A 23994-nucleotide genomic window follows, 5' to 3' on the forward strand; every position below is an offset into this window, starting at 1 on the left:
ATTAGGGGAAATAGAAATTGGGTCTGTGACCTAGCAGATTTGGGGGAACAGGTCCTGTTGATGATTTCTAGCTTCTTGAGACAAAAGGATTGGCCCAACATACCTCCCCATGCCATAATTGTAAAGCACCAGGTTTATTTCTGTAAGGGTAGATTTAGGAAGTCAGCTGAGCTCTTGAACTGTTGTTTGGGAGTGGGGGGGAAGCGGGAAGAAACGTGTGCAGGAGGAGTATGTCTGGAAGATGAAATTAGGCCTGCTGAAGGATGCTGGAGAACTGTGCAAAGATAACCTTTAATTAGGTTTAAATATGATATGCGGTCCTAGGCAGGCTTCAGCTTTTATTGATTCTTTATAATGGGTTAAAAGTATAACGTGACATCTCCAATCACCGTGGGTTGGTCTTTATGGCCGCCTGAGGTCTGATTGTTAATATTCTTACAGCTATTTACCTCTATCAGCAATGAACACACTAAGGGGTCAGTCAGCAGGGCTCTGTCGATTCCTCAGTACAATTTCCATTCAAGGTCTGTCTGAAAACGTCGTATTTTCTAGGTGGACTTAAAGTGATTCAGGTCCCTCTGTGAATACAGAACCTGTCAGATATGTAACAAGGTAGATACAAAAATAAAGTTTCGTGTGACCCAAAATAAAATAACAGTTTCATATTAAATGTGAGTCCTATGGGGACTGCTGGGAAATGTCCCCTCTGAGTTCATCTGGCTGCTCTCCTGTCTGTCAATCTGTCATGGTCGTGTCATTAGTGATCCCCCCATCCCTGTTGCTTGACTTTCTATCTAAGTTGAGAGTTCATTTAATTTTTTAATAAGACATTAATTTTCCAATGTATGGCATTAACTTGCAACACATTTTTTTTAGGGAAAGATGTTATCTTTATGGAGTTGACTTATTTGCAAACTTAACATAAGCTTTCAAACCCACAAAAAATATGGCAGCATGTTTATATTTAAAATACATTTTTAAAAATCCAGTGATTTACTGTGAATTTACTTACCACCCAATAATACAGGGATAAAAATAATTTATGCTCCTATTTTAATTAAAAGCAAATCTTTTTTGTAAAGAGACAGGAGCTCGGTCTAGTGGTTAGAATGCAGAAGTGGGGGTTTTAAAGCTCCTCTTGTTTTATTCCTGGCTCAGGCACAGAGGGGCTGAGAAATATCGGACAAGTTGCTGGCCCTCTCTGAACTTCGTTTTTACAATCTTCAGAGTGAAAGATGGCTAGACAAAGGTCTGTGTTGCCTGGAACTACAAGAACTATTTAAAATAACCATTTCCCCTCTGCTCCCTTTGCAGAAAACAAAGTTAGTTTAATAGTTTGAAACTAATGTTTGTCAACATCTAGAATCCTGGGGCTATGAAGGAGAAAATTTAAAGGAGTTGAGCAGGGCATTTTTCACTGTATGATGAAAATGGAAGCCTGGGGGCAGCATTTTAGGATAGATCATTATTTGTAAATCTCCCATTCTAGGTGATAAGAGTCAGTGACCCATTGTCATGCTTCTTAGAAAATGTCTGGGGTCCTAGGGCTTGGAAACAAGTTATCATTGACATTCCCAGAAATGTATGTATGAGTGAATTAGGGTTACTAAGGGGCAAGTGGGAGGAACACTCTGAAGTCATTTGCATTTGCTTGGAAATTATTTTTTTCTCATTCATCCACTCACATATATTTTTTCATTCATTCATTCAACATATATTTATTGAACTACTAGTTTCCCAAAACTTTGCTAAGCCTATTAAAGGATCTCCTCCACATACATACACACAAGAGAGATAGCCTCCCTGTCTTCCAGAAGCTGATGGCCTAGATGGGAAGAAAAGACACGTGCATATGAACAGATTACACAATAATACCAGTCATAGTAAGTCCTCAGTATAGAGAAAGCATTTAAATGTTTTTCTTGTTATGTAATTAAATGTTGATATATATATTCTTGAGTGCTCAGAGTATTAGACATGGAATGGATCTTAGAGATTATCTAGTTGAACTCCCTCATTCATAGAGAAAGCAACTGAGCCCAGAGACGGGAAGCAAGTTGACCCAAAAGACTGACCACAACCCTGTTATTCTGATTGCCTGACCATTTCTAGAAACCTCAAGGAAGATCTCATGGAAAACTCTGGATTTGAGTGAGGTCTTAAAGAGAAAATGGACATAGACAAAGTAGAGAGTTGGTCACGGCCAGGTTAGGGAGGGGAGGAGCAGGGCATTTCAATGAAGGTAAAGAATAATGGAGAATATTGGGAGGGAACCTGGCCCCCTTTTTTTTATTTGCTGTGTGGGGTAGTGTGGGGTGGGAAGTTTCCCGTTGAAGGGAAGTGGTGAGAAAATAATATTTTTCAGGTCGAATTTTTCTTTTAATGTCCTTTTGCTTTTGAATGCCTCGCTGAAATACATCTATGGGAAGTTTTATCCTTAACTCCTGTTAATGTTTAAATGTATTTTTATGAAGGAATTCAAACTAGGAGGCATTGCTTTCTCAGCTTTGCAGCCTGCTTACTATTTTTATTCTTCTCCTAGTTATACCAACCAGGACTTCCCTTTATGTTGACTTAAATAGTTTTGAGTTTACAATGAATTTAGAATGAAACCCAAGCTCAATAAGCCAAAGGCTCTTCTCCTTTCCCCATAAATCCCAAGAAGAGGACTTCCTATGGAAGGGCTGAACTGAAATGCAAAATGATTTCTCCGGTTTCCGACCTAGATTCGTTTCCTGACTCACAATGCATTTGTCTTTTTAAAGGAACCAATATGTTTGTATAACTGATGTGAAACAGGCTTGACTCCAAAAAGATTTAACTTAATATCTGCCTAAGCATTCCAAGGGTAGGCCGTCTGTAGGATGTACATTAAAGACCTTGGCTGTGGCACAGCTAGTCATGTATGATATTGAGCACACAAATGGGACGTGATGCCCATATACTCTTGAGGATAATTCGATGTGCCATGCAGCTCTATGGGTAGAGAAGCTATAAACACAGTTGTCACAAATGAGAAAGAGCACTAGGTTGGATTCAGGCTGAAGAATGAAGCAGCATTAGATCCTGTCTTTGAGCCCTAATGAAAGTGTTAATTAGGATATTACAGAATTTATAGTGAGAGAAGCATATTCCCTGTCAGATCCCTTTGGTGACATGCACTTAATTAACCATTTCTTCCTTCTTTCCTTTCTTCCACTATCCTCAGTCCCTAGGAAAGACAAACTCAGAAAGGTGAACTTGGAAGAAGGATGGTGGCAAATTGGATGGAAAAATTGAGTGGCCACTTCCCCATCTGCCTTTCCGTTTGTGGCGACCAGAGCACGGAATTATCTACTGTTTATAGGAAGAAGTACACATTTAATCTACATAACCATCAATCTTTCTTTATGTAAAAATGATTAGTAAATAGGGTTTTTAAGCAACTGTTTAGTTTACACATTGGCATCATAGATTAACTTATTTCTAAAACACTTGATTTTATCACTCTGCCTAATGATTTGTCACATGATTTATTGGGTAATATGATGAATCATGTGCGATTTATTGTTTATCCTATAAATAGCGCAACAATTCATTAAACAGTGATAAAACCCAGCAATTCCATGAGGAAGTCCACCTTTGTTGCTTCCATGCACAATGGGGCTAGTGTTTGAGTGTAATTTCATAGTCCTATCCTCTTTCCACATTTGCAGCATTGGGGCAGTTAGGTTCCTGTGCTCACATTAAATGGTTTTTGGAAATAATGGTATAGTCATAATCTTATACTCCAGCCATATTTATTTTATATGGAAAAATAAAGTCTAAATCCTGATGGGTGTTAAATCCATGAATTTATTTGTGATAATAAATGTGGTATTCTTTGTTAGGAATGCATTAAACTTAATGGCAATGTTTCATATTACAGCATTTCAGTTGTGTTTCCATCCCTGAGTTTTATGTCACAGTTGATGAACATGGTATAGAGACCTGGGTCTAAATCTGAGTCTCTATTGCCACAAGGCTTTTCCAACCAAGTCTGCCCAGAGGCACCTGCCACTGACAAAAATGGACCCACGGGCAAAAGTGGACCCTGCCCCCTGTTGTTCATAGTGGGTTAGTCAGGCTATTCTGGTCAATATTGGTCTGAATTGAAGTCTGGTCTGGCTAGGCTGGGATGGCTTTTCATGGTGCCTCTGAAGTAATGATTTACTTGTAGAGAAGGCTTCATGCAGAGGCTAAATCACTGCTCTCAGAAAAGTGATAGAAGAGAGTTTACATGAGGAGGTGAATTAGATGACCTCTGAAGTTTCTCCTAATTTTTAGATCCCATGGTCCTATGACTGATCCCTCATGCACTTTACCCATCTTCTTAAAATATACAATGTGGTTCAGTTGGGTTTGAAATCAGAAGATATGGGTTTGATTCTCTATTCTAGTACTTCAGAAGGAAATTTATCTGTTTCCTCATCTAAACAATGTGGGAGTTGGACCAGATGGTCTCTGAGGTCCCATTCAACTCTCTCTCTCAATATATATATATATGACCTATGATCTATCTCCAAGTCACTTAACTTCTTGGGGTATCATTTTCCTCATCTGTAAAATGGAAGGAAGGGTACTGGTGGGGCATTAGATTAAATGACTCAATGTCCCTTCAGCTTTAAATCTATGTATGCCTTTATAATCTTTTCCTGCTCACTTATATCACTGGGTCAGAGTGGGGAAAAGCAGGGGACAAGCAGATACAAACAACATCTCCAATTTGGAAGGGACCAGATCAGATGCCATCTATCTGACCCAAACATATAAGAATTTGCTTTACATTATCTCATCACATGATCATCTAGCCATCACTAAAAAACCTCAAGTGAGGTCTTCATTTGAAGACTTTCAGCCCCATGGGAATAAACCAGTTGTTTGTAGTCTCTCTATTTCTTCTCCCTCCCTCCTCAAAGACATGTCCAATTTTACCATCCTTGAAGACTTAGTTGAAATTTTACCTTCCCCATGCAGGCTTTCTGAACTCATTTGAGTCTATAGTGATCTCTCTTCTCCAACTCCTACAGCACTTTCAGTCTGTATTCCTCATTTGAAAATAAATCATGCTTTTCTGTCCCTTATGTCATGTCTCTTAGTATGTATTGAGCTATTACTTATCTTCTGTATTGTTATTTAAATTTTCATGTTCTTCTTTCTTATCTCCCTAGTGAGATCCTTGGGGTCTTCCTAAAGGGCAAGAACCATTTCTTATTTCTCTTTGTATCCCCTCCCCTGCACCCTTATACAACTCAAGGGGTCTAGAACACAGTAAACACCCAGTAAACAGCTTGTTTCCATTTTTACCCAATCAATGTATTAATGAAGTAGGCTAAAGGAACAGACACTTCTTTTATTGTCTAGAGATTGTGGAGGAACGAGGAAAAGCAGTGGGAAGAAAATAGCTTTTCTTTAGTGCAACTGTACTAGAAATTATCTACACGTATAATGACACCTCTGTTTCAAATGAGGGGGCTAATGTGTGTAATTTACATATTCAATACCTCAGTTTTCTCATCTGTATAATGAAGAGGTAAGATCTCATGATCTCCAAGGTGCCTCCTGATTCTGATATTCTATGTTTGTATGCTTCATTCCCTTCCCCACCTCCCTACTATCATGCTTTTTTTTTTTTTTTTTTAAATTCTGAGCCCTCATCTGCTAAGGGATAAAGGCTTGGTTATTGGACAGTCAATACAAGTGATGACTTTACCATCAGTTTTCTGATATCTGAAGAGTTAAGGTAAGGTGGGAAGTAGCTTTGTGTCTACCATCCACAAGCAACCAGATGCTACCTCAGTCAAAGGGTCTTTGAATTAACATGGAATTCTTAGGAAGGAATCCAGACTGGGCCTACAAGGGAATTCCCCAAAGTGGGATGGACTGACAAAATGGAAAACTTTGGAGTCAAGTCACAGTATTGCCCTGGCTTATCCCACCCCTTTGAGAGCTTATGGAATTTAGAATTTGTTTATGTCACAATCTGGCTAATACTTCATAAAATATTATTTGCCAATAATGTCATCCTGTAATTACATTTGCTGATCTAGCTCTGCCAGTGTTTATGTTCTTTTTTCATTATGTGGCTTCAACCTTTATAACGTTACCAATTGACATCATAATTAGTATAGTTTACTGCAGCACTGATTATAAGGGACCTGCTTGTCAATCAGCCCCTGTTTGTTTCTGTTTGAGGAGTTATTATCCCTTCACCTCTAAACCTTGGTTAATTTCCAGGGCACAGGGGTTCAAGTTTTTGTGTGTGTGAAAGGGGAGCAACCTAGTCACTTCTTGCACTTGACTGACCACAGTTATTAAATGATTGGTTTGGTTCCAGTACTGTATATTTCATCCTGTCTCCAGCAGCTTTCCTTAGAACCAAGAGTCATTGTTGGGATGCTTCAGTCTATGGTCAAAGACTGTGTACACATTGGGCAATCACTAAATTTTTCTGTGCCCTTCCTTACCTTGCTACAGGGTTTTTATTGAGTCAAAAGAAGTAAAAATACTTTTAAAATAAAAGTGCTGAAATTCCTTCTTCTCATTAGAGAAATGAGGGCTAGGAGTACCAAATGTTGGTGTGATCACAATGTCAAGTAGCTTTTCTTAATTTATCTTCTTTGTCAAAAAGAAAGGTTTAAAGGGGAGGGATATACTAGAAAATAACTGTGATGATTAAAAAAGATGACCATAAACCTTCAGTAAATTAAAATAAAGTGTTACATAAATTCGTAGTATTTAGGAATGATTTGCTGATAAGCTAGTCAGTACTATTACTCTGAAAAAGTAAACAATCAAATGTATTCTCAAGCTAAGTTGCCCTAATACTTCATTAGCATCTTGGGAAAAGTTTCTGTTTAGACTCTGTTATCAAGGACCTTGGGGGAATGACCCATCCCTAAAATCATGAAAGACTGTTTGTCTCTTAGAGAGCATCCTCTGCACTGGAAATACAGACCTTAAGGCCTTTTCCTCATTATCATGCATTACCTCATTGGGCAACACTGAAAAATAGATACTGATAAGGTGTTAGAAAAGAAATCATGGTTTTCCTCCAAGGCTTTACATTTAAGGTCCAATAGCATAGAATCAACATGGTTTAGCACCTGGTAAATATGAATAGTTTATTAAAATAGGAAACCACCAGATGGCTGGATGTGATAAGCTCCTCCACATTCATCCAAGGGTCTCTCCCCCTGACAGTGCAGTGTCCTATCTGTCCCTTCCCCATTTCCCTCTCAGCTGAGGATATACTTTGTACCACTCATCATGGTTTGTGATATTTGTTTTGGAAGGAAAAATTCCCAGTGATGGTTAGAAGGAACCTCAAAGATCATCTTATCTGACCTTTCAACCAGTGCCAGGCTTCGCTATTATAGTATCCCTGCCACATACTCATTCAGCATCTTCTTCAGCAAGTTGACTAATGGGGTACTCACCACCTCCCGAAGAAATTGATTCCATTGTTAGTCAGATCTGATTTTTAGAAGGTTCAGTTTCATTTTAAGCCAAAAGCTACCTCCTGGCAACACAAAATGTGTCTAATCCTTCTTCCATATGACAATCACTTTTTTTCTTTTTTACCAGCCTGTCTTTTCTCTAAAAATAACAACTGCTACAATAACAACAATTCTATACTCTAAAAGCTTGTTCTTCCCCCCTCTTTCTCCTATGTACCTTAGGAAATTGTTGAGTAATTACTATCAGGCTTCTCCTTTGCTTTTATTTTGAGAGAAGAGAATGTTTCTTCCGTAGGTCTTTGGTCAGATTCTCTCATTCCCTTACTCAAAACCTATACAGTCATAGGATCACAGATCTATAACTTGAAGGGTCCTAGGAGTTCATCTACTTCAAATCCTTCATTTTATAACTGAGAAAAGTGAAGCCAGAGAAGATTAAATGACTTGACTGAGTTCACTCTGATACTTCAAACTATCTCCTAGGCCAAGAAGGGATGTTTTGGCAAACCTTCCATCATGGAACTCCAAGTGTCAAGGGAGCCTTCTTTAGATATCTGTAAATATGATAGTGTCCATTTCTATGTTCCTGTTAATGAATGAATAATGCTGAGTCAGGGCTGGCCCTTAGCGCAACTGAGAAGTCAACAAAATTTGTCTCTTTTCTCTCTTCCCCTTCTCTTTCATACTCACTCCCTCTTGAAATGCCCTCTCAAAACCTAACTCATTGTTTATTTCTCTCTTATTAAGACCTACTCCCAGGTAAGAATCTATTCTTCGTCATTTCCATTTCAGTGTAAATTTAAACTAATGAATTTACTTTTCCAGAAATATTCACTATTTAAATCATATTTCACAGAGTACAAACCTTGGAATCAGAAGACCTAGTTTCATCCAAGATGTGGTTGTTGCTACATGTGTGACCCTGGGCAAAGAACTTCAACTTTCTTGGCCTCAATAAAATAAAGGATTGCAATTATGCTAGGATGTCACTAAAATATCTATACCATTTGGCTCAGAAATGTGGGTGGAATATGCCATTTTTAGGCATATGATGCAAGGAGGTTAAAGATAGAGGTTTTAATATACATGAAATATGAACACACCAAAATAATTTAAAATACCCCAAAATATTTGTAGCAGCTTTTGTTTTTGATTGTAGCAAAGAACTGGAAACAAAGTAGATGTTCATTAACTAGGAAATGATTAAATAAATTGTGGTACATGATTGTAATGGATCATTATCTTACTAATGTAAATAAAAAAAAAGCCTAGGAAGAAATATGAACTGATGCAAAGTGAAGTAAACAAAACTATGAAAACTATATATATATATATATATATATATCCATATCCACATCCATATACATGTATATAATATATATGTGTATATATAATGACAACAATATAGATTGAAATATAAAAAGCAATAATACAAATAGAATAAAATATTGTGAAATTGCAGTGAGCAAGTCTGGCCCCAGAGAAGAGCTAAGACTATGAACATTTTTCCTATTTCCAGGATGACTATGGGTATGAAACTCTGAACATAAATGTTGAACGTGGGAGATGTGTTGGTGAGTTTTGCTGAAATGCAAAATGTTTTCCTTCTTTATTCTTTATTATAAGGAATAGTTCTTTATAAAATGGAAGTGAAAGATGTAATGGAAAATGAAGGTAATGTAAAAACAAAAGATATCAATTTTTTTTTAAAGTTAGATAATTGGACTAGTTGACTCTAAGATGGCTTTCATCTGTGAATCTCACAACCTAATTATGTAATAAAAGGCTTGGAAATATTTTTTCTTTGTTAATAGGATTTCATACATATCAGTCAATAGGAGGGAAAGGAATATTAGAGACAGAAGAACTTCTAAGGATCCCTGAAATTATGCCATGTTGGCCACTGGCTCCTCTGAGTACAAGTAAGGCTGATCTCAATTAAAGTACTTGGTAAGAGTTTATAATGTCTCATTGAAGGCAATGAAGGCCTTTTCACTCATGTTATGTAAGCCAGAATGAAATACCTGTAGAATCCTTCTCTCACTCAAGGGTTCCATCGATCACAAAAGCTTGAAAACACTGGCTTACAAACTGGAGCTTAGAGTTAAGAGAAAGATAACTTCAACTCTTTCAGCCACATTGCCACAAGAAGGTCTGATACTTACTTAGGTACGATTACTTTGTCAGTATTTTTCTCTCTCATCTGTGAGACAGAGCTCACAACAATTTTGTATGATAGGGGTACTAAAAATATAATTTGGACACAGATTGTCGGACTTATTACTTCAGAAACATAAAGCTACAGTGTATGAAGATCATACATACGTATGCATATATGTATGTGTATATACACATGTATGTGTATATATACGCATATATATGTATGTACACACATACATATACAAACACACAATCCCCTACCCCCCAGCTACCAGTGTCCATCCTACCAAAAGTACCTTGAATTCATTTTGTAAATATTTTGGACATATATGTGTTGTCTCTTGCACTGGCACCCAAGCTGCTTGAGGGCAAAGTCTATTTCACTTCTTTCTGTATTTCCAGCACCCAGTATAGTGGCTAGCACATGTAAGTACTTAATAAAGTCTTGCCAATTAATTGATTGATCAATTGATGTTGTCACTTTGGATTACAATAATGTTTTCATATATTTGAAAATTCTTTTGTGTCCAGACCCTCTTGAGTCACCAGCTACCAGAAACAGGAAAGAATAGTAAAGTGGCATTAAAGAAGAACTAGAATCCCCAGGTGACAATTTGAAATATAGCCAACCTATTTGGTCTAAGTGGCTGAGTAGAATACATAGCAATGCCTACCTTATGCAGATATATGCAAATGAACTTCCAAAGGGTATTGACATATGGTCCAACTCCAGAACCAGCCCTCTGTGATCCTGGCTGGAGCAGAGCAACCATCCTCTTCTTTACAGGGAAATAGGGGTATGAACTCCTCCCTCACCTCATTCTGCCTTGCCTACCTGAATTAGTGATGGCCTTTTCCATTCATAGAAAATTGTCTCTTTTCTGAAATTCTTGAAGATAGTAGAAAGAGCTCCGTCTGAACTGACAAGTTTGGTGCCAGCATGTCTTTGCTCAAAATGAGAAATAATAGTAATAATGCTAATTATTATTCTTGCATTTTAACTTCATACACATTTTATTTGATCCTCATGACAAGCCTTTGAGGTAGAAAGGGCAGGAGTTGTTGGTCCGTTTTTAGATGAGAAACAGGACTAGAGAGTTGAAGGGAGTTTACTAAGGTCATATAGTTAGTAACAGTTATTAGGACTGAAACCCAGATACCTTGATCAGAGTCACTACTGGTGTTTTTTTTTTTTAATAAATATTTGGGGGAACAGAAACCACACTGAACTAGTGACACTGAATGTCTCTTTAGGCCAACTTTTAGGGAAGTTGAGTAGAAGCAAGGTGGGACTTATGTCTGCAGAACCAACCTTGAACTGAATGTTTCTTGTGGCCTCTTTCTCCTGTCACCTCCTGCCCACACATATGCTAAGAGCATGACCCCAGGAGGGTATGGTAGATGCACTGCTTTTCTGTGCAGTGTACCTACGTGAGGACCATTGGGGGCAGCAACAGAGGTCATCCACTTGACTCAGGTTGGTGATACTCCTGTAACCATCTGTTCCCAATACTTCTGTGCTTCAGGAGGAAGTCCCAATTATATTCTACTTCCTTCCTTAGGCTAGGCCTTTCCCCCTACTCCCCTCACCAATGATGAGGGAAAAGTATATACATAATGGTGAGGACCCAAGATCGAAAGAGGAGAGGTAGGTGGGAGTGAGGGATGAGAAAGGATGTCATTCCTTCCCCAAATATATGTACCACATCTCATTCCCTAAGACCAGTGGTGAGTAACCCAGAACACAAGTGCACCCTGAGATCCCATAATCTTGCAAGCCCACATACCATTTGGCTAAATTGTCATATATGGCAATATCTTACTTGGCCTTTTTCTCCGGCAGAGACCCTGGGTCCGTGGCTGCTGGGTAAGAAGATGTGAGTGCAGCAAGAGAAAACATATTTTGCTGTACTGTTGGGGTTGAGGGCAGATTAAATGCTTTTGGTGCCCTCTAAACTCAACATTCTACATCAAACCCCAGTTACTTACCCTAGTTACAGCTCTGCTCATGATTCCCACCCCATGATGCCAGACATTAGAACCTACTTACTAAACTGTTGGTTGATTCTCATTATAGGAACATGCTGCAGGAGCCTAAGCAATGTATACTTTTTATCATAGCTCTCATAAACTGGCCATTGAGGTAGGACAGAGCTCTGGGCCTGGAGTCAAGAAGACTCGAGTTCAGATCTGACATCAGACACTTACTAGGTATGTGATCCTGGACAAGTCACTTAACCCTGTTTGCTTCAGTTTCCTCATCTGTAAAATGAGCTGGAAAAGGAAATGGTAAACCACTCCAGTATCTTTGCAAAGAAAATTCCAAATGGGGTTGCAAAGAGTCAGACACAGCTAAAAGAATGACTCAGTAGCAGCAGCAGCAACAGCCAGCCTTGAGGACCTTTTTTCTCACAAGGGCAATATAAGTTTTAAGAAGCAGTATAGTGATGGATAAAACTTATGGATCTGACATCAGTGAACCTGATTCATATCCTCCCTTTGCTACCTACTCCCTACAAGACTTCAGGTTTGTCACTTAACTCTCCAAGTTGTTGTTTCCTCATCTGCTAAGGGGCAGGGCTGGACTCCATGGCTTCCAACCTCTGTCCCAGCAACAGATTGATGATTCTATGAAGAGTTTTACCGGACAAATCCTTACCTGGCACAACCACAGAGCTGTCCTATGTCCTGATAAGAACACACTGTACATATTGAGTCCATTTCTGATAGCCACACTTTTGGAGGATAAGGTTTTTGGAGAAAGCTGACCAAGATATTGGGAAAATTCACAACTTATCATATCATTGAAAGAACTGGTAATATTTAGCCTAGAAAAAGAGAAGTAGTAGGCAGATTATGACACTGTCTTCAAATATCTGAGTAGTTATCACAAACAACGAATTTCTTGGCCTTAGATGAATAGAAGATATAAAGAAGCTGATTCTGACTCAACAGAAATAGTAGTAGTAGTCTAAGTAGTAATAGTGATAGCGGCAGTAATAGTAGTAGTAGTAGCAGTAGTAGTAGTCTAAGTCGTAGTGGTACCAGTGGTAGTAGTAGTAGTGGTGGTAGTAGTAGTAGTAATAGCAGTCTAAGTAGTAGTAGTGGTAGTAGTAGTAGTAATAGTAGTAGTAGTGGTAGTAGTAGTAATTCATAATAATAATAATTTCCTATAGTTGTTCTGAAGTGGAATGGGCTGCTGTCATGGCAATTTTATCCTACCAGTGGTAGTTTTTAACTGGAGGCTGTCAAGCTTTCTTGCATAGGGGCTCACTACTTAGGTAAGATTTGGGAACCCCCTGAAGTGCATTCCAACTCTGTAATTTCGTTTTTATACTGAGGTTTATTTATGAAGCAACAAATATGTATTTATTGAGAAGTCTGTAGAATGTTCAGAATCTCTAGTCATGAGGGCAGGTTCAAATTCTGTCCTTGACATTTGCTACCTAAATGGCCATGGGCAAGTCACTTCATCTCTCTGAGATACAGCCTCTTCATCTCCTATCTACACGTGATAACAATGTGAGTTGTATCTACTTCACTGAGTTGTGTGAGGACCTTAGGAGATAATATGTGCAAAATACTTGGAAAACCTTAAAGTGCTATGTAATTGTCAGCAATTTTTATCAAGCCCTTCCTTTGTGCAGATTATAGTTCTGGGAACTTGAGATCTAAAAAACACTGATATTTGGGCTGTATGATTAAAGCATAAGGCACCTAGCCCTATTCTCACACAGCTTATGCCATATTGGGAGAAACAAGACATTCATTCACACACGAAAAAAGCTGAAACAAGAACATAGAGCTATTAAGAAGTCAATCACGGTAAGGAACAGAGAAAAGCTCTGGATAAAAAGTTTAAGTTTCTGGGGTTGGGATTAGGGAGTGGGTAAAGGAAGAGAAATCATTTTGGTCTGGGGTATTCACAGACGGATACGTAGAAGAAGTATAATTCTACACTTTTTAAATCTGGCCTTAGACGCTTATTAGCTGCATGACCGTGGGCAAGTCACTTAACCTCTGTTTGCCTTAGTTTTCTCATCTGTAAAGTGAATAGCAACAGTACTTACCTTCCAGGGTTGTAAGGATCAAATGAGGTAATATATATCAAGTGTTGGCACATAGTAGGCACTATATAAATGTTACCCTTCAATGGTGAACGGAATTTGGATAAGTATCTGGGAAGAAGAGCTTGATTGCCATCACAAACTTATCTAGCTTGGAGTCATCTCCTATATTAATGCTCAGTATTCCTTCCTTCCTACAGCATGGTGATTGACACCATGCCAACTGTGAATGATGGGGTAAGGGTCCCAGTGATGCCTCAGTAGCTCAGGCCAGGTCTTTGTTTCTAACTCTTGTGATTCTCTGTACGGATCTCTTCTTCTCCCCCTAGCCCTCTATATCCCCTTCAGCCCTCCACCCAGCACTGGCAGTGTTGGGCCACACCCATGTTGCCAGGACTCGTAAAGACTCACTCCTTGTGCATATGGGGAAAGGCCTTTGGTAAACAATTGAGCAGACTCGGCTCTCTGGTCGACACCAGTTTAATGTAGCTTGCTATGTTACTCTTGCTTAACTTTGAGCCTCTGATTTAGCACTCTTGTTTAGCGGTGGATATTCCACAGAGGATGTTGTTGGATCCCAAATCTTTTGTCAGTGTAATTGAGCAGAACATCTTTTCAGGTTTGTGTTTCAAAAGATGCATTATCTCTTCTTGTCCATTCGTTCTATCTGAGCTATTCAAAACTTTCTAGCTTTCTATATCCCTCTGAAAGAATGTGGGTTTGAGGCTGATAATTTATGTTTGTGCTGAAGATGCGATTTCCTTTCTGTACCCAGAATGATTAATAGACTACTTGCTATAAATTAGTAGGAAAAAGAGGATATAGGTACCTTGGTAAGCAAACCCAGGTACCCTGTTAGATTGGGGAGCTTCTTTAAAGCCGTTTTTTAGTTCCTTCTGCAAAGATGCAAACAGATTCACTATGATCTCCTGCCCTTTCAGGCTTTGGAAATAAATTGTAATTGAATTTAGATCAAGAACTGGAGGGACCTATAGCTCTCATTGTACAGATGAGGAGGCTAAGATCTGAATAAGGGAAGAGACTTATTCAAGGACACCTAGCTTGTGGCAGAACCAGAACTAGGACCTAGGTGACCTGCCTGCAAACCTAGTGAGCTCTCAGAGATGTCATCCTGCAAGGCAACAACCAAAGAGATGATGGAAGAGTTGTTTATTGGGTTTGTTTTTGTTGTCAAAGTTGTAACAGCTCAAAATGTCATTTTCTCTTCTGTACTTCCAAGTGATTGGGATGAGCATATTACCTTGTGATGATAATAGCATTCCTTTGACCCATACCATGACAATGCCCACCTGGGCAGTGAGTGGGGCTGAGAATAGGATCTATGACTGGTGACGGAACTTCTCCTATCTACCTTCTATGTTCCAGATGACTGTGAGTTTCCATGGGCAATTAAGTAACCCTGAGGAAACAAAATGTGTATACTTTGAGTTTAAATGAATCAGAACATATGGATTCAATTTCCTCTGGAGAATAAGTGTGCTGGAGAATACAAAGTGGAAGTGCTTCAGAATGGTCATGTTTTGGGTTTCACTGAATCTGAAACATCTGAAAATTCTTGAGCCAAAAGGCCACACCTTTATAATGCACTTGCTTAGGCAAGACCTAGACAAAAAGCCATGTGTCTTTGGACTGGCTAAGAGTCAACAGGGACTGAGAAATGGACTTGTTGATCTATCGTAGTGTCCTCCAGTTCAGCGGACATAGGATACTTTTTGAAAACCAGGTGATTCCTCATTTGAGATCTCTTTAGGGTTTTGCAAAATGGCCCTCTTTGGAGTAGTTCCCAATGGTACTTTCTTATCCACATGTTAGATTATGGGAACTGTGCTAAAGTTGGGAATCTTGGAGAGCTCCTGTCCTAAATGTTTTTGTTGCCTAAATTGAGACAACCAGAAACAAGCTTCCAAGCTGAGGGAGGAGAACTGGGCCCATTGCCAACCATAGGAAAATGGCTTTTGGTAGTGACTCCAACATGTGTGTCTGGATTTAGGGGCCTTGATATATGCAGACAGGGCAGCTCTGCACATAGGGTGGCTGAAATATGGCTTCGTGCAAGCTGCCCAAGTTAGCAATTGGTGCAAATAATGTAAATCATAGGAAGAAGGAGTTTGGCAAGTAGAAGAAAAAGGGGGCAGATGAACCCCTCCCTGAAAGTTCTGATGTGGAGGAAGACAGTCAGGAATTTTGCAGAGACTGCTACTAGAGGAGATTGGAGATAATACGCCAAATTGTATACAAAGACTGAAAAAGGGAAAGAAACTCTTACTTCCTAGAACAATATGGAGATGTAGTAGTAAAAGGAAGTTGATGACCAGGGAAGATAGGAATAAAGTAGTGTCAGCCTCAGGGATTTAGTATTCAAGTGCCAAGAGAGACCTCCAAACACATGTAACTTTCAAGCTCTTATCCTACACTCTCAGAATAAAAACCTGACCCTCTCTGCTTTCTCTTAATTTAGGGTTTTTTTCTGGCCAAATGAACAAAAATAGCCACATGGTCTGAGGCTTTAGAAACTGGAAACAGCTTCTGATGAAGATTGAGGAGTAAGAAATGTTTGGAGAACAGGATCTTCAAGGAGCCAGGACCACAGTTCCTCTGGGCATTGGACAAAGAGAAGCTATGTCGGTTTGTGGCCCAGTATATGAATCATACTTCAAAGTTTACAGATTTGTTGAAAGGCACAGCACTGGAAATCTTTTGGGACTTCTAGTTTTATCAAACCAGAAACTCAAAAGAGAATTTTTTCCCCCTGAATTTATTCTACCATTCACTCATTCCCTCCATTCACTCATTCTTTCATTAATAACAAACATTTATTGAGTACCATTGTGGGTAGCATACTGCACTGCTCTTTTAGGCATGCAATCTATCCAGGAAGACAAGATAAATAAATAAGAAACAATTAGAAATGATAAGCAAATAAAAAGGAATGATGCATAAAAATTTGTCAAATCACTGGTGAACACAAAGATAGTGAATGATCCATAGTTTGACATGGAGAGAAGGGGAAGAACCAATGACAGTGCACCCTCAAAGTGCTCTAGGATACCAGTCTGTAGTATATGTGGTTACTGTGTGCTGAGGTGAGTCAGGAAAGGCAACATGATGCAGTGGAAAGAACAGTGGAACTGGAGAAAGAGGATCTACTCAAATACCATCTTTGATACTACTTGTGTGATCTTGGATAAGTCACTTACCTTCCCCTTGGCTCCAGAATTATGATCCTATTGACTTCTTAGATCACAAGATTTAGAGCTGGAATTGACATTGGAGATGATCTAATCCCAATATCTTCATTTTTTAGTTGAGGAATCTAAAGTAAAGAGCCTTGCCAAGCTCCCACAGGCAGTAAGAGACAAAGAGAAGGGGTTTAAAACCCAGGGCTTCTGACTCCAATTTCCATGCTCTTTCTACTACACTAAGCAAGGCAGTTAGTCTTGATATTGGTCTTGAAGGAAGCAATGTGGGAAAAAGAAAGGGAGCCTGTCTGGGAGAGTGTGTGTTCCCGCCCCCCCCCACCCCCAGCCCCCCCAGCCAAAGCAGTGATAGTGGAAGACTTCAGAAAAGGCTAGGAGTCTAAAGCCTGTAGCTGAGTGATTCCATCTGCAAAAGTAATTGAATTATTGGGCGGGGGAGGGGCCCAGGGTAGTTGTTGCTTAATTCCAACTGGTTTGTTGAAAATGAAGCCTTCTGACTTTTTGTAAAACCCTCGGCTCATTAGAATAAATTAAAAGAGATTATGTCCTTCTGTTCCCTCCCTTCTCCTCCTCTCTACCCGGGGAACACAGCATTCTGCTATTGTTTTACCTTCAGATAGCTTGCATGGCACAGAGGTAAACCTGCAATTACTCTGTCTCTGAAAATGACGGCTGTCACTTAAGGGAAAACCCTGCTCTGGCTTCCCGGGATCTCATGAAATATGCCAACATGTCTGTTTGCTCCTTCTTGGCTGCGTCTTATTCCAAGGCAACCATGTGTCAGGGAAATGACAGGGTTGGTGGTAGCCAAATGGAGCGTAAGTGGGAGGGAGGGAGGAGGGACTGGTCCCCCAGGTTGCCAGGTTTTCTACCTCCAACTCTAGCCACTCTCCTCAAGCTCATTGTGTGAGACAAAGCTGGGGAAGAATGAAGGGATGGGCAAGTCAGTGTACTTTTTCCTTTCCATGCCCCTTCCCCCAGTAGGCAACAGATAAATACATGGGCCATGTCATCTGCTGCCTCTTCATGGAAGACTAAGGTATGGACTTCTGCTCCATTACTGGAATGAATGGATGGTCACTGAATATGGTGGCTGAGATGTTGCATATCAGGAAACTGAAAGTGAATTACTTCAGATCCTCCTGTCTTTAGGTTCACTCTTTTGTTCTGATGAAGGAAAGTGGGGATTGGGGCATCTGGGCAACATTGCTAAATAAGGACAGTTCATCTTTGAACCTTCCCCTTCCCCTCCAAATTTGAGTAATTCTAAATCTGACCCCCTAAGGATCCTGCCTGGGAGAGGAGTCAATTTTATGCACCAGGTTTTAAGTTCTGCTAAGTCCTCAGTGGTTGATAATGACTTGATGCATTATCCTGCCCAAGTAATGTCTTTGCACTTTAATAGGGCTTTCAAAGCTTTACCTCAATGCAGTGACCTATTATAGAATTGCTATCTGAGATGCTACTGGGTCTAAGAAAGTCTTTCAATCAATCAATCCATAAAAATCCATTAAGTATCCACTATGTGCCAGGCACTGGTCACTTTCAGCATACCTCAAAATAGTCAGGAAAAGGGCTCAACTTTACATAGGGCTGTGGGAAGGACAGCCTGGGTTCTAGGAGACATTTTGGTGATTGGATTTCATCTTTTGAGCCTTCTTGAATCCTATCATGAACCCCTGGGAACAACTGCACATTTTGAATCTAGTGTCTGATAAGCACTCATTCATTTATCCCATTTCAGGCACTACCAAACTGTGTGACCATGGGTGAGTCCCTTCCCCTCTCTGAGCTTCAGTTTCCTTATTCATAAAATATATAATAATACCTCTAGTAGCTAATTCAAAGGGTTGTAAGACAGTGAGGTTCAAATATGATAGCATATGTAAATTGCTCAACAAACCTGAATCCAGAACTTTGGCTTAAGCCAGTTCCTGTCTTTTGATTTCTGATTGTGACCCTGTTTTCATTTCTGCTTCAATTTCCTATTTCTCATCCCTTTCCTCTTACTAACTCATCTACGTGAATGAATGAATACATACATGAACATAAATAGCATTTATTAAGTGTTTACTATGTAGAAAACAATGTGGTAAGTGTTGGGGCCATGAATTTAAAAAACAAGTAAGACTTCGTACTTACTCTTAAGAAACTTAGTTTATTTTCAAGAGACAACCCACAAACAAGAGATCTGCCAAAGGGCAGATGGAAAGGTCTTATGGTCCTTTGAGTCCAGAGGTTGTAGTTCAGATGGAAAGACTTTGTTTACCTCATTCTTGACCTCCTCCTGTTCTGGAACTTTCCACATGTGCTTTTTCCTCTTCCCAATGGGTATAATGTTAATGAGAGTTAAAGATCTTCCCCACCCATTAATGGGCCTGCCCATTAGGGAAAGTTTGATGAGAGGAAATTTGTTTCCTAGCAAGGCCCACATCTTTTGTTAATTTCTAATGAGGCACTGGTTCTCAAAGGTTGTGAAGCCCTCTGGCTCTGAAAAGTGCATATATACTCTGAGGTGAGATTTTGTTTGGGGGCTTACTCATTGGAAGTATTTGTTTGGCCAGATCAGATTCTGGGAAGTCACTAAGAAGCCCTCTGACTTTGAAAACCTAGATGTTGGTGGTTCTCTCTGGTAACTATGTATGTATGTAATGGTCAGACAGTTGGATCTGTCTGTCGATCTGTGATGTATGTACTGCTTATGGTCAGACAGTTGGAAGCCCTGTCTACTGGTTTTTATTTCTCTATATCTTCTCTGACATTCAGAATACTGATTTTTTCCCCCTGAACTAAGTGAATAATATATGTGCTTGATTAAAGTAATTGTTGACCCCTCAGAAGTTGCTTTTCTTTTAGAAAAGCAGATCTGACAACCTGTGCAGCACCTGGGTCCCAACCAGGTACAGAGATTGGCAAAACAGGACTCAGAGATACAATGATAGGTCAAGAAGAACACGATATTCTGTAACTATTGGCAATGGGTAATTCAGGCTGCATCCAGTTTAGTTACTGATTTTTCTATTCCATAAGAACCAAATTCCCCATTGGTGTTCAGTTCTAGAGGAATTTGCTTTGGGTTAAAGAGCTGAGCATGTTTATGTGATGAAAGTGGAATCTAAGGTATTGTTGTCCTTGTTTTCTTTTAGTTCAGATATGTGATTTCATTTGTGAAGGAAATTGCCAGTGAGAAAATTACCTCCAGCAATTCAGAGCAGTACTACCTCCCTCTATTACCACCTTTCACTTGTACTATATATTTGTGTGTGTATGTGTGTATATCTATATATCTATATCTATATGCACACATGTATGTATATATTCATATGTGTTTATTTGTGGGTATATATGGGTATGCATGTGTATATGTATACATACATGTTTATATATGCATGTGTGTATATATATACACACATATACATTATATAATGTATATATATGCATGTATGTGTGTATGTGTATATATACACCTTTTATGTATACCACTTTTCTTAACATGTGTCTTCCCCATTAGACTATAAACACCTTGAGGGTAGGCCTTGTTTTGTCTTTCGTTGCAACCCCAGCACTTAGCATTACTGGCAGCACATAGTAAGTGCTTAATAAATGTTTGTTGACTGACTGACTGATGTCTCCTGCAACTTATAATCTTAGAGAGCTGCCTAGGCCACCAAAAGATTAATTGATTACCAAATGTCACAAAGCCAGTACTTGTCTGATAAGATAACATATTTAAAACACTTTGCAAATGTTAAAAATATTATATGCCTGTTGGCTAATAATAATGTGTCAGAGGATGTGAATTTGTTGGCTAATAATGTGTTAGGATGTGAACCCAAGTTTTCCTAACTACCAGATTGACTGTCTGTCCATACTGCCTTACAGATACCTGAGAATAGTAGACAAATACTTTGGCCAAACATTCATGTTAAGCAGACAACTGTGCAAAGACCATGAAATGTCCATGTACTGAGGGAGAATGGCAAACATCTGGCTTTTACTTCACCTATAAGGAAAGGAAAATGAGTCAAAATTACAGGAGGAAGAAATTACCTTAGATGTAAGTAAGAATTTTTTTTCTAGAAAGTCATGTGAAACTAGAGAACAAAACTATCCACTTCTCCAAGAGAAAAAATCATTCTACTTCAGGGACTATTAATTTTTTTTTGTATAATGGATCCCTTTAGCAGTCTGGTGAATACTATGAATCCCTTTTCAAAACGATGTTTTTAAATGAATAAAATAAAATACATAGGATAACAAAAGAAACCATTTATGAACAAAAATAAGTTGAAAGACCCTCAGGTTAAGAACAAACTATCTGATTTCATTTAGGCATAGTCAAGCATAGAGGCAAAAAATGGACTTTTTGGGGGAATAGGAGTAAGAAGAGCTTGAGAGAGGGTCCTTTCCAGCCCCAAAATTTTCATGAGTCTGTCTATTAAAAATTAGGAGCAGAATGGTTGATGGAGATGTGAACTGATCCAACCATTCTGGAAAGTAATTTAGAACTATGCCAAAAGTATTATAAAACTATCCTTTGCATATTCTTTGACCCAGAAATACCACTACTAGATCTGCATCTCAAAGAGATCAAAAAAATAGAAAAAGATTTACTTCTACAAAAATATTTATAGCAGCTCTTTTTGTAGTGGCTGAGAATTGGAAATTGAAGGGATCGTCATCAATTGGGGCATGGTTAAACAAGTTGTGGTACATGGTTGTAATGAGATATTATTATGCTATAAGAAATGCCAAATAAAATGATTAAAAAAACAAAACCTGGAAAGATTTACATGAACTGATGTAAAGTGAAGTGAGTAGTTCCAGAAGAATAATGTGTTACAGTAACAGCAATATTGTACAATAAGGAACTGTGAATGACTTAGCAACTGTCAGCAATACAACAATCCAAGACAATCCCCCAAAAAACTGATGAAACATGCTACCTGCCTCCAGAGTAAGTTCTAATATTGTCTGAATACAGACTGAAGTATATCATTTTCACTTTCTTTCCTTCATTTTTTGTTATTGTTGTTCAAATCTCCATGTATGAAACAAAAATATGAAATATTTTACATGATTACACATGTAAAATCTATATCAGAGGGATGGGGGGCATAGAATTTGGAACTCAAAAGATAAAAAAACGTATTGAAAATTGTTTTAACATGTGATTGGTGAAAAACAAAATATTGTTAAAAATAGGGGCAGAGTTTTCATTAGTATTGGGGAAAATAATGATTCTAAAAGTTTAGATTCACTTGGAAAACAGAAATACTTGAGAGAACCAATGAATCAGCTCTCATTTTGAAATACCCAACACTGTCTTGGACAATAAGGAAGAGATAAAAGAAGCATAAGACATGGTTTCTGCACTTAAAAAGCTCATCATCTAGATTGGAAGACAGGATTCCAATGCATCAACAAAAGCAATAAACAGGTACTGAGTGTAAACAAAATAGGAGTTGAGGTAAGAGAATGAGGCTGAGTATCTTATACAATGTGTCCCACCAGGGATTAGAAAGAATCTTCTGAAATTATGGTAAAAAAGTGACTAGAGAATTTTTGTACTTTAATTCAAAAATCCCAATGACAGAAGCTTCATCTATATCAAAATATTCATAACAACTTTTTTTTTGTATCAGCAAAGAACTGAAAATAAAGCAGATGCTCATTAAGTGAAGTGTAGCTTTAAAAAATTGTGATGCATGAATACAATGGAATATTACTGGGCCATAGGAAATGATAAATATGAATAATTCAAGAAAAGCAAGGAAAAACAGCTTAGTGGCCTAGTGGGTGTAGTACTGGACTTGGAACTAGAAGACCAGAGTCTAACTCTATTTCAGAAGCTTGCTAGGTGTGTATTCAACCCCAGGCAATTCACATTCATGTTACTTATTCTGTGTCTCAGTTTCCTCATCTAGAAAATGGAGGAGTCAGACTCAGTGACTTCTAACAAGGTCTCTTCCGGCTTTAGATCCATGTTCTGTGATTCTATGAACTAATGAAGAGTGAAGTTAAGTAGAACCAGAAAAATGATATTCACAACAACCAACTAAACCAAAAGATAATAAAAATTAACCTGAATGCTGTGTAATTATAATGACTAAATTTGACCTTGAAGAAGAGATTAGAAAACGCATCTCTTCTTTGCAGGAGTGAGGAGCTACAGATGTGAAACACTGTGTATCCTGTCCAACTTGGTTGATGTGTTAGTTAGTATTGACTTTTTTCTTTTCTTTTTTTGCATTATACTAAACAAGTACTGGAGCAGGGGAGAAGATGAATCCATCCTGAAAATGTAGATGCTCTAAAATGAAAAGATATCAATAAAAATTTAAAAATAAAAAAGAATATATGCTTCCAAAAAAGAAAAGAATGAAAGGCCCTGTTGTTTTGCCTAAAGCTGTCCTGATGATTATTCTCTGAGACTTGTTCTCTGAAGAATGGCAAATTGTAAACTATGTGAGAGAGGAAAGATTCCTGGGGAGCCCTGCTATCAGGATGCTTAGGTTCAGTAGCCCTAAGGAACAGCTATATCCAGCTCACAGTGAGAAAGAGAGATGGCACACTAATCCAGGTCTGACAGTGTGCAAGGCGTTACAGAGGAGCGGAGGTCATGGAAAAAGAGGGTAAGCAGTACTTCTCCATCTGAATACTAGAATTGTCCCAAGAGGGAGAGGGATCCAGAAAGGAATTCACTCTCTAGGGAATGAAGATGTGGTAAGAAATAAGAAGCCCTGTGGCACGGTAGATAGCAGAGGCTCCTGGAGTCTGGAAGTCTATTGAGTTCAAACCCTGCATTAGACACATACTAATTCTTTTGTGAACCTAGTGCAAATCACTTAACCTTAGTTTCTTCATCTGTAAAAGGGTCATTATGAAAATAAAATGAATGAGAATTTTTAAAGCACTTTGTAAACCTTAAAGTGCTATATAAATGCTAGGTGTTATTATTATTGGAAAGAGTCATGTGGTTCATTTCCCCCACTGTCACATGGAACTCTGCCAGAGAGACAGACAGAGCTGGATGACATTATTTTCATTTGGCCCCATTACAAATATCTC

The sequence above is a fragment of the Notamacropus eugenii genome, chromosome 1 (assembly GCF_028372415.1).
Source record: "Notamacropus eugenii isolate mMacEug1 chromosome 1, mMacEug1.pri_v2, whole genome shotgun sequence".
Lineage (NCBI taxonomy): Eukaryota > Metazoa > Chordata > Mammalia > Diprotodontia > Macropodidae > Notamacropus > Notamacropus eugenii.